The following is an 11,492-nucleotide window of genomic DNA, read 5'->3' on the forward strand; positions in this document are numbered from 1 at the left end:
ATATTGTGATATTTGATAAAGTTAGAAAAGAAATAAATAAATATTTCTTTATATTTTATTTATTGTTTTCTTCGGTATTAATAATTTCTTTAACAATATCCAATTTAAAATCTGAGTTTTTCAGTGAAAAGGTATACTTTCTGTTCAAATTGTTTCAAATTTAAAGTTTAAAAGATTTACTTTTACAAAAAAACATAAATTCTTCTAGCGATCGAATTTAAAAAAGTGATGAAAATACTTCCAATTTTCTTAATAATGTGTAATATTTTTAACTGTCTGTTGAACAAAATATATTTTCAAAGAATTTTTTCAACTATCAAATTTAGTTGTTTAATAAAAAAAATTGAAAATAATAATAATAATAATAAAAGAAAGATTATATTATCACACATCTCATCGATCTATCGCAAATATATACGTAAAGTTAAAGAAATAGTTTGTTGTTTAGAAAATTTTATATTATTTTTCTTATTTTCAAAAAAAAGTAATTCTATTTCAATTGTGGCTGAATAAATTTCGTTCTGTAATGATCGAATATTCTATTTTATTTTTTTCTTACTTTTTAATTTCTTCTTGTACGATAAATAATGTGATTTGAAATGATCCGAAGTGATTTTTAACAATAAGATTATGTTAAATACATTTAACAGGAAGAATTTGCAATGATAAATATTTAGCTCAAAATCATGCAAATTTAATCAAATTCGTTGCAAAAATTTACTATAATTTATTATACAGTAAGATAAAGTTAAATTGATTACCATGAAGAATCCAGAACTGGATCTCGAACCCGGATTCCAAACGATCAGTTCTATAATAAAATTTTTTTTTGTGAAATTTATGTATATGTTACTTAAATTTCGTAAAATATTCAAGGTAATGAAGATTAGTTCTTGATATAGAACGATTACAATAGAAATTCTGTAATACAATATTAGAATTTCATAAGGTGTTTTAGTATTTAAAATTTTATTTTAAAAACTTTTTTTATAAACTAAAAAAGGCATTGAAACTGAAGTACGTAGGTTTTTTTGGAAAATTTTATGCTTAATTGTATTTTATGGTATTATTTCATTTTAGTAATAGGGTTGGATTGATGGTGCGAGGCAATGCAACGTATAGGAGATTTGCCAAGGGGGTGACTTACTATGGAAACTAACACCTATTTATAGGTGATCTCGATTTTCTAACGCTAATAAACGTTGTATATTTTCTCAAATTGGTAGTTTGAGATAATTATGTAAACTATTTTAGTGTTATTAACGTGAAGAAATCCCGGAAAACCACGTAACCCTTTGATGGAGTTAAACAGGACAAACTCCTGGATTTACATAATACTGTATATACAGAAATTAACTATAGTATACAAGTTTATAGATTTTAATTAGAGATAAAATATTACTAAAAATAAATAAAAATAATATTTTAGACATACATTAAACTTTGAAATTTGTATTAAATTATAATTGTAATAATCATTATACATAGTGTAAGAATATTTTTCAAATATGGTTAGTAATTTTATTATATTAATAAATTTAATAATATCGTATTGAAAATAAATAACCGTAATTAATTATAGCTATATATATATATATATATACATATATATACAATTATCAATAATTGTAATATTCATATCTGAAATAATTATAATTAATCATCCTATCATTTAATCTGTAAACATGTTTGTAAACAATAGAGAGATAAAGATGCAATATATTACTATTATATTAACATTCATATATATAATACTATATTTAAATACAATGATTATTTATAATGATGAGATAAATTAATGAAATTTAATTATGAATCTAACTGTTTATTTATAAAATTGTCACGAATTATAATTTTGAAATTTTTAGTATATATTATTCGCTTGAATTTTTTGTATGACTTTCCCGGCTATTATATATAAATGAAGGATAGTATGGCAATCGGTCAAAAGATGACCACCCCTAAGATTATTGTTTTTGGACTTGGGACACCTTGAAAAGTCGAGAAATTCAAAAAAATTCGGGTGGTAATTTCTGTATATATGGATGTTAGTGTATGTATGGGGGGATGATTTTGTTTACTCTGAAGCTTAATAACTCCTGTGCTTTTTATCGATAATTACTGAAATTTTGCAGGAAGGTTTGTGTATTAGGGAGATTAATGCTGTTAAATTTTGGTGGTTAAAGGTCAAGAGATGGGGGAGATAACGCGATATGTGTGGAGTTAGACTCGTTATTAGAATTTACAATTTTTTTAATAAAACTCATCCCTACTCCCAAAATTAAGTCTTTTGCCATTTTATAATAGTTGAAAATAGAAGAAGTTTTTAATAAAATATGACAACAGATGGCGCCACCTAAATTTTAAATGTTTCCGGGAAAGTTGAGCAACTCGTTGCTAGTTTATTTAATTTATAATAACGGTTAATTTTACAATATTTTAATAGAAATTCAAGTCGTAAAATAAATAAAACTAATAGGAATGAGAAGATAAATGAATATTTTATTACTTAAATTTCAGTTCAGGGGGAGAGTTAAATAGGTGGAAAAATTAATGTAAATAAATTTAAATATATAAATATAAATACATTAAAAATAAATATTTTAATAATTAACAAATAATAAAAATAAATAATAATACATATTTTTAAATTTAAAAACCAACTCTTTTATTAATTTTTACATATATTTTCAAAAATTTATTACACAATTAAAGAATTTATTTATTAAAATTTTAATGCGATCAATGAAATATAAATATAAGATCTATCTATTGATTTACATAAATCTAGAGAAAGATTTTATTTTTAGAAATAAAATAATCAATATTCTATTTGTGATAGGTTAACTTCATTATTATATTAATTATCGAACAATAAAATAAATAGGTTACGAATGTTCATGAATATTGATTTCAACACAAATAAAAACCAATATTATGTAGTGATGTAAAGTGACTATTTTCAATTTAATTTTGCATCATTCTTGATTATTTTTTAAAAATATTCTTTTCTGTTTATAAATATGTGCATATTAAATAGAATATTCTTTGTACATCCTGTTCCTATTAACTTTTATGTAGCTTCAAACTACAGAATAAAATGTTTTCTTGGTGTTAAATGGATTTTATGTATGATAAATATACATTCCGCTACTCTCAGACATATATTGCAACCTTGCATAAACGTAATGTTACTCAAACATCTTTCTTGCTGTAGTTTGGGATGAAAAAAATTTGCAGAATGTCTTTATAGCGCTATTGTTGTGATGCTGATACGATAGTGGTGCCGTTATAAACACTTAGAGGCGAAATTTATAACTATTTTTGAAAATTTGCTCATAGATAAACGTGCCTACAGAATTTTTTCCATGCACCTCTAATAGTTTTGTGTCCAGGATGATGTAAATTGTTTAATTATAGACACCCTGTATAGACTCAATATATAGGATTTCACCGTATATACAGGGTAACANATAGATATATTATCTCGAATTATATCTTATAAAAATAATACAGAACAAATCATATACTCTAATCTGTCATGTAACTAGATCTATTAAAACTTAATTGCATAATGATTTATCATTACTTGTAAAGCAGATAGATATATTATTAGGTTCTCTCCTACTCTATTCTAAAAATTAGCATTATTTTTTTCCTTTTTCTTTTTGTAAATAAAAGAACAATAAGCTTAGATTCACTATATTCCCACTCGAACTGTTCATTAGGAGTTAATTATGAGATATGATATATTTGGTTTATTTTTCACGTATTAATCTTTAGCCTGACTTCTCGCGCTTTTAATTAAAATAGAATGAATAATTCTACAAACTAAATTACAGTTGTTAAATTAGCGAAATGTATAGGCCTATATTTAAATCTTTTATGCAGTATGTATTGAATGTGGCCATTTTTAAGGGCTCTGTGGCACGCTAATAAAGAAAAAAAAAGAAGAAGAAGAGTTAAACTTAGGAACTCAAAACTAAGAACTTAGAATTTATTTACACTATGTTATAAACAAGATTTACGGATGTAGACATGGAATTTATTTATTAAAATTTTAATGCGATCAATGAAATATAAATATAAGATCTATCTATTGATTTACATAAATCTAGAGAAAGATTTTATTTTTAGAAATAAAATAATCAATATTCTATTTGTGATAGGTTAACTTCATTATTATATTAATTATCGAACAATAAAATAAATAGGTTACGAATGTTCATGAATATTGATTTCAACACAAATAAAAACCAATATTATGTAGTGATGTAAAGTGACTATTTTCAATTTAATTTTGCATCATTCTTGATTATTTTTTAAAAATATTCTTTTCTGTTTATAAATATGTGCATATTAAATAGAATATTCTTTGTACATCCTGTTCCTATTAACTTTTATGTAGCTTCAAACTACAGAATAAAATGTTTTCTTGGTGTTAAATGGATTTTATGTATGATAAATATACATTCCGCTACTCTCAGATATATATTGCAACCTTGCATAAACGTAATGTTACTCAAACATCTTCCTTGCTGTAGTTTGGGATGAAAAAAATTTGCAGAATGTCTTTATAGCGCTATTGTTGTGATGCTGATATGATAGTGGTGCCGTTATAAACACTTAGAGGCGAAATTTATAACTATTTTTGAAAATTTGCTCATAGATAAACGTGCCTACAGAATTTTTTCCATGCACCTCTAATAGTTTTGTGTCCAGGATGATGTAAATTGTTTAATTATAGACACCCTGTATAGACTCAATATATAGGATTTCACCGTATATACAGGGTAACATTGAACTTACATTTATTAACAATGTATTTACACATATTGGTACAGTACATTTACTAATAACGAAATCAATTTCGAAATCATTACGTAACTTTAGTTTCAAAGGAAATTCTAAACTTCAATGTAACGATCTCAACTTACAACACTATTAATAGTCACATTTATTAATTACTATAATGTTTGTAATTTTAATCTATTAATATTATTTTTTTGAAGACTATTAAATTTATAAAATTATTTTTACAACCTTCATTTAAATAATAAAGCATTTTATACTTTTAAACATTTTAAACATGTTTTTATTTTTAGTAACTAATAAAAGAATTTACATAATATATTAATTCTATTAAATGTTATATTGTTAAAAAGAATAAAATCGCAATTAAATCTGCACAAATTAAAAGTGAATATTTTACATGTACTACTGTTATCTGAACATTTTATTGTCGTGATAGAATATATTAACTCATTATTAATTCTTGCAGCGCCTGTGAACTACACTCGTAAAAATCTCATTATACATATTATTAATATGATATTTCTTTCGGGGGGAGCAATGACTATACAATGAAATCTCACTAATTTCATTCACGTTCACTTAGATTATATACCATGTATAATACGCATGTAGCTAGGTTATATCCAAAAACATTTGGATAATATTAAAAAAAAATATATATATATATATATATATATATTATTGTTTATCATAAAATATGTTATTTTTTAAGTTTTAATATTTATATATACAAATCGAATGATCGTTTTCTAAATTTACTTGGAATGTTCGCTTGAAAATAATGTTATTTTATGTATTTTATTATTATTATTATGTTATCTGACTTAATATTCTTTGATATAAAAATAAAACCATTTAAGAATTGAAGCAGTTACGTTATATCATGTTTATTTGTAATTAATATTTATATATGTAAGCTGTTTAAACACACTGAGGAGTATGGTTGGTTCGAAATCCTTTATGTACAGTACAGTACATAAAGGATTAAATAATGAGAGAATTCTAAATTTATTGATAGTCTTCATTTGTTAGATAATTTTTGTTGGTCCTTTAGTGTTAGATATTCGTTGGTGGTCCTTACGTTCTACACGGTTGTTAGTGGTCTTCGTGTATCAGCTAAATTTTATTTAAAGTAACATAAATTTAAATATATTTTAAAAAATCTCAAACTTAATTTCAGAAAATACAAATTAATGACTCGAAAGGTATTTTTAATTGTAATTGTTTTTTTGAATAAATTATATTTTTAGATTCAATTTTAACATTAGTTCTATTGAAACACGATTAAATTAATTACGATAGTAGCATGCCAACTCTCTTTATAAAGCTTCGATTAATCTATTTGTTAATTAAAAAAAAGGAAACCAAACTTCATGCATGAAATTAAATTAAACCACTAGAAGATAATTTAATAAGCAATAATTAGTTTGTTGTAAAACACAAATTTAACGTATTAATTCGAAAAATAAATGTTTAAAAATCAGAAGATGCGGAGAAGCGGATAAGATAATGAGGATTATCAATTTAAAAAAAAAACAAAATTAGTATAAATCGATAAAATTGCTTTAAACACTTAAAATTTTATGCTTATTATTTTAAAAATTTAAAAATGGTAACTTTTTTAACGTTTAAATTAATTTTTTAAAGTGAAATATTGACTTTTCTAGGCTTGAAATGGTCAATTTAATTCAAAACGTATCTAGTTATTATGCTATTTTCCTAATGATTTTCACGCTTTGGTGATGATAGATTATATATAATTATTCATATTATTATAGTTTTAGATAATTATTTATTTTTTATTTTTTACTGATTTATTTCCTAAAATAATCTATGAGATCGTGATATAAAAATGTATGAAGTATGTAATGTATGGGTGGATAAAATACATAATTTAACTTAGAACTATATTTATTAAAAGAAAATAATATTAACGACAATATTTACAATTTAATAAAAATTCTTATCGATTTTTCACTTACTTTTACTCGAAACACGCAATTAAAAAGTTAATTGCGCATCGTTATTCATCCAGTTACTTCTAAATTGCAATAATTACTTTCAAATTGCCTAGCAATCGTCTTAACGGACAGTTCTACATACGAACGAAATTGTAAAAGAACGAAGATTGACGCGATATCGATTCCAGAAGATCGGTTTTAATTCATTTAAATGGTAAAATATATTCCAAAATTTAAAATATTCACATGGAAATATTATATATTTTATTTTTATGAAATTTTGAAACGAAGTTATTAATTAAAATTAATTTTTTTAAACATTATTTTTTTATAAAAAAAAATATGACGAAATGATATAAATTAATTACAGAAATATTTTATTGTCAAACCTCTAAACAATGGCCACTGACAGGAACATAAAGAAACCAATATTAACAATTCGTATTAATGAACGTATTTAAACACATAAAACACGGTTAACTGACTTTTAGTCTAACCTGTATATTTTATTATTGAAATTATTAAATTAAAATGAAATATGACAGTTTTTAATATTCATTTGTCTTCAGAGTAATCGTAAAAAGAAATTAAGAAAGTGTTTTTTAAAAAGGCAATTTTCTACAGTTCAATATACTTTTATAAAAAAAATATATATATATATATAATAACATCTGNGCTTTCCCTATGACTTTTTCTGATTAAAAAAAGCCAATTTTTATTTTTATAAAATATTTTGAATGGAAAATATTAAAATATGTACAAAATAAACCATTTTGAACACTCTTTTTTATTATTTATAAAAAAAATATATATATATATATATATAATAGTAACCCTAGGAGGCATCTAAAGACAAATCGCTGTAAGACTTCGAAAAGATTCTGAAAGAATTTTAAACGATTAGAGTAGGCGGATAAAACGATGCTTAACGCTTCTTGCAGCAACAAAAATCAATTGTTTCGCTAGAAAAATGTTAAAATTTCACGTTGCAAGAAGGGAAATATTTGTAATAGTATCTCAAAAGGGTAGTTTTTAAAACGTTTTATTTTATAGAATTTTTTTAAATATAATATAATACACCACTCATTGCAACAAAATCGGCATCATCTTTGACATCTTTTGAAAAATTGACTTTGAAAATACTATCATTCTCGTGGGAATCTTGTCACGAAAAAGTATATTCATCCTGTTTAAATATATCTTCAGTGACTAAGATTTTTTTTATTTTTATTATTTATATTTTTCACTTAAACAGTGCCTTATCGGTTAAATTATTATAGCGTAATGATAATTTAAAAATTACGATTTATAATTACAATTAAAATTAAGTGTAGTCAAAATTTGCTATTGTTTGTTCGCCTCAACTAGTGTTAAATTGAGTGTAGAGCTATACCGAAATGCCTTAAACAAGACGGAAAGTCAGCTAATTTATCATAGATACTATAAGGTTGTCTATTTAGTATTTATAGAATAGATCCGTTTACAAGTATTTATTAAATGGCAGAGGCGCTATTGAAGAGAGCGTTATATCAAGGTTTGATTACAATTAAGACAATTATATAAATGATTTAGGTCATTTTAATTATATAATAATTTAAAGATGCTGTTAATTAGAATAAAGAACGTTCAAAATTGAGCTTTTTACAGGTAATAGTCATAGTTTTCTTGCGTGTAGCAAATGATTATGTAGACTTAGAGTTACAATAAAAACTATTACAGAATAATGTTCTATTTCCCAATTTTCTTCAATTTTTTTTTTAAAGTACAGGTTTTGTTTTTCCAATTGAGAGATACTTCGATAGAGATTTACAATACATTCTATACATTTACTAGAAACAGTACGCGAGGTTCATTACAGTAAAAGTAGAAAAATCATTACATAATACATCAGTTTCCTTATCATCGAAGAAAAGACATTGTCTTTGTTACAAAAGAAGCAATAAACATTACCGATATTTTCTTTACTGCAATATTTCCTTTACTTTTTCTATTATCTTACGCATTAAATGGCATCATCTTAATCAATTATTTCATTTATTTAATTGACTAAATAATTAATTTAAAATACTAACACTTACAAATTAATATCCTATAGAGAAATTTAATTAATACGTTTATAAAAATAAATAGAATCCAATTACAGTATTTCTCAAATTATTATTATTATTATTTTTTTACCTCGTTTATCTTCTGACATACCCGCAAACGATAGTTTACTTCAGCTTATCTTCACTCTCATAATTGTTCTATGATGGTTGACTTCCCTATAAACAATAATTCATTTGTCAGTTATGGTATCGTTTCCTGCTTCTAGTATTAATGTGCTATTGTTAAAGCGCTGTTGATTATAACACCAATAACAATTATTATTATTATTATTATTACAATTAATTACTTTATAACTTATTGCATTTTATCAAAAAAAAAGTAAAAACGTGTACTTTTTAGAGTTCAAGCTGGCTAAATTTTATGGCTTTTGCATTTTATGAAAAAACAGCAAAGTTTTCAATTAATTTTTTGACTTTAAGCTCATTAACTTTTATAAAAACGAGCATTTACTACAATTTTTTAGAGTAATTCCTACTGTATTTTATGAAAAAAAGCAATCGTTTTAAATTAAAATTTCTCACAGCTGATAAATTTAGAATTTTTAAGAAATACGAAAACTAATAATAAACTTTTCTGTTGAAAGAATGAATTTTACAATATCTATTGTATTGATTATATTCATCCAACACAAGAAATCCCTTGAAATTTTCCCATAATCAGTAAATATGCCAATAAAAGTACAAAAGAAACCAATTCAATGTTTTTTAATAGAAAGTTCATCTAGGGGAGTTTATTTTTTTTTTCGAATTTGGTCACGCTTTACAATGTTTCAACTAAATATTGTCAAACATTGTAAAAAAGTTCAAATTCTCGATGGAGCTGTTATTTGACACAACACATTCAATGGCCTGGAGCTAAAAATACTCCAGTTCTTTCTAACCAAAAGATATATACAGTAAAATATAATACTCTGTAGTTATGGAAACTGTCTTCCTTGTTTCTCACTCCTCAGATGGAACAGTCACATTTAAATAAGTTTGTCTTCAATGTTAAACTGTGTATTGGCTCCGGGCATTATTTTTCTATTCGAATAATAAAATTTTTCCACATAAATTTTATTTATAATTTATTCTTATTTTCTTAATCTATTGAAACCACTGGATTTCTTTCCTCCTACTTTATCTTTTTAAGAAAATTGCGCTTTAAATTTTTAAATATATATTTTTATATTAGTTAAAAAAAATTGAAGTTTATAATGCATTTGAGTAGTTTTACTGGTTCTCATCAAAAATACATTTCGGTAGGACCCATTTATTAGATTTTATTTTCATTTCCTAATAAATAAAGTTAACATTTTATGGTCTACTATAAATTCTTTTCCTGTCGATTGTCTCGTTTTATGTGAATGCTACTTACAATTCTTGCTGAATAATAAATCGTTACATCTGCCCACATCATATGGAAATCTGTAAATCTAACTATACATCACAGCACCGGAATATAAACTAGTACGACATTTTCTAAATGAACACCTAAATCAAATTTACAACCTTCTAAACTAGAATTATAATTTTAGTTTTTGGAATGATTCTAATTGAAAATTAGATACAGGGCATGGGTATAAGTCATAACAGAATAAATGACTAGTATAATGATAATTAAAGTATAACTGCCATTCCAAATTATTATTGCTAGATATAGTGGCAGAACTAGAGATGATATTAGAAAGGCTAGAATTAGAACATACAAACCTACATTCAATCTTTCATCGCTGCGGATATAACAAATAAAGTTGAAGATGAAGAGTAAACTTATTGTCTACACATATGCATAAAACATGCGTTTGTGCGCCCACCAGTTCTCAAGTTGATAAAAACAACTGAATAGTGATAGTTGGTCGTGGGTTCGAACCTCACAGGCTATTTACATGGGGGTTTTAGAGTTTTATTTATATGTGAAATACCTAAAAATAGGGACCAGTTTCCCAAAGAAAGCCCTGCAGAGAGGCATCTTCCTTGGCAGATTTTTCCTTTATTTATTTATTCACAAAGATAAGGAGACCCGCAGCCTCTGGGCTCTTCTCTAGTTAAGATATTAGCTGGATATAACATTCTTAATTATATTTATGCTAATTATTTTTCAAAGTTAAGCATTTAAGTCGTAATCAAGTAGTAGTATAAAAAGTTTAATCTTGCAAAATTTAAAGACGTAAACTTTTAAACTTTACAAAATAAGTAACAATAGAAAAATTGCATTTAAAGTTCGAAATTATAACTTTCCCCTTTGTTCCGAGTAACGTTATTTTTATTTTGTCTGATTTTTTAAATCTTATAATAATATTTGAGCTTACCAGAGACATTACCCCAATTTCCTATTTTAGCCAAGTAAATTAAAGATGCCAACTGGGAGACGAAAGAAGTATGATTTATCAACAATCGATATGGATGCTGAAAGGGATCAAAGAGAGTTACTTTTTGTATCAGCAATATTGTTTTATTCTTATAATTATACCTAAAGCAAACTCTGATTCCAGTTACATCAGCTTTTGTTAACCTTTTAATATGAAGTTTCCTTCACTCAGTTCGCGCTTTACGACTTTTAGAGGAACCAATTAGGTCGTAGGGACTATAATTTCATTTATTAATGTATAGTATATATACTTAAGTA

General features: G+C 24.7%; 1 long non-coding RNA gene across 1 annotated transcript in view; it reads right to left on the bottom strand.

Annotated features, from left to right (window-relative positions):
- The window catches only part of LOC111624397, an 11,370-nt gene extending 2,287 nt beyond the window's left edge, over window positions 1-9,083 (bottom strand). The window contains exons 1-2 of the long non-coding RNA XR_002756570.1: window positions 8,955-9,083; window positions 762-811 (exon numbers count right to left, since the gene is read on the bottom strand). This is a non-coding gene — a long non-coding RNA (uncharacterized LOC111624397). The remainder of the gene's footprint in view (window positions 1-761; window positions 812-8,954) is intronic.
- Window positions 9,084-11,492: the final 2,409 nt, after the last annotated feature.

The sequence above is a fragment of the Centruroides sculpturatus genome, unplaced genomic scaffold (genome assembly GCF_000671375.1).
Source record: "Centruroides sculpturatus isolate CEXI.00-Female unplaced genomic scaffold, Cexi_2.0 scaffold405, whole genome shotgun sequence".
Classification (NCBI taxonomy): domain Eukaryota; kingdom Metazoa; phylum Arthropoda; class Arachnida; order Scorpiones; family Buthidae; genus Centruroides; species Centruroides sculpturatus.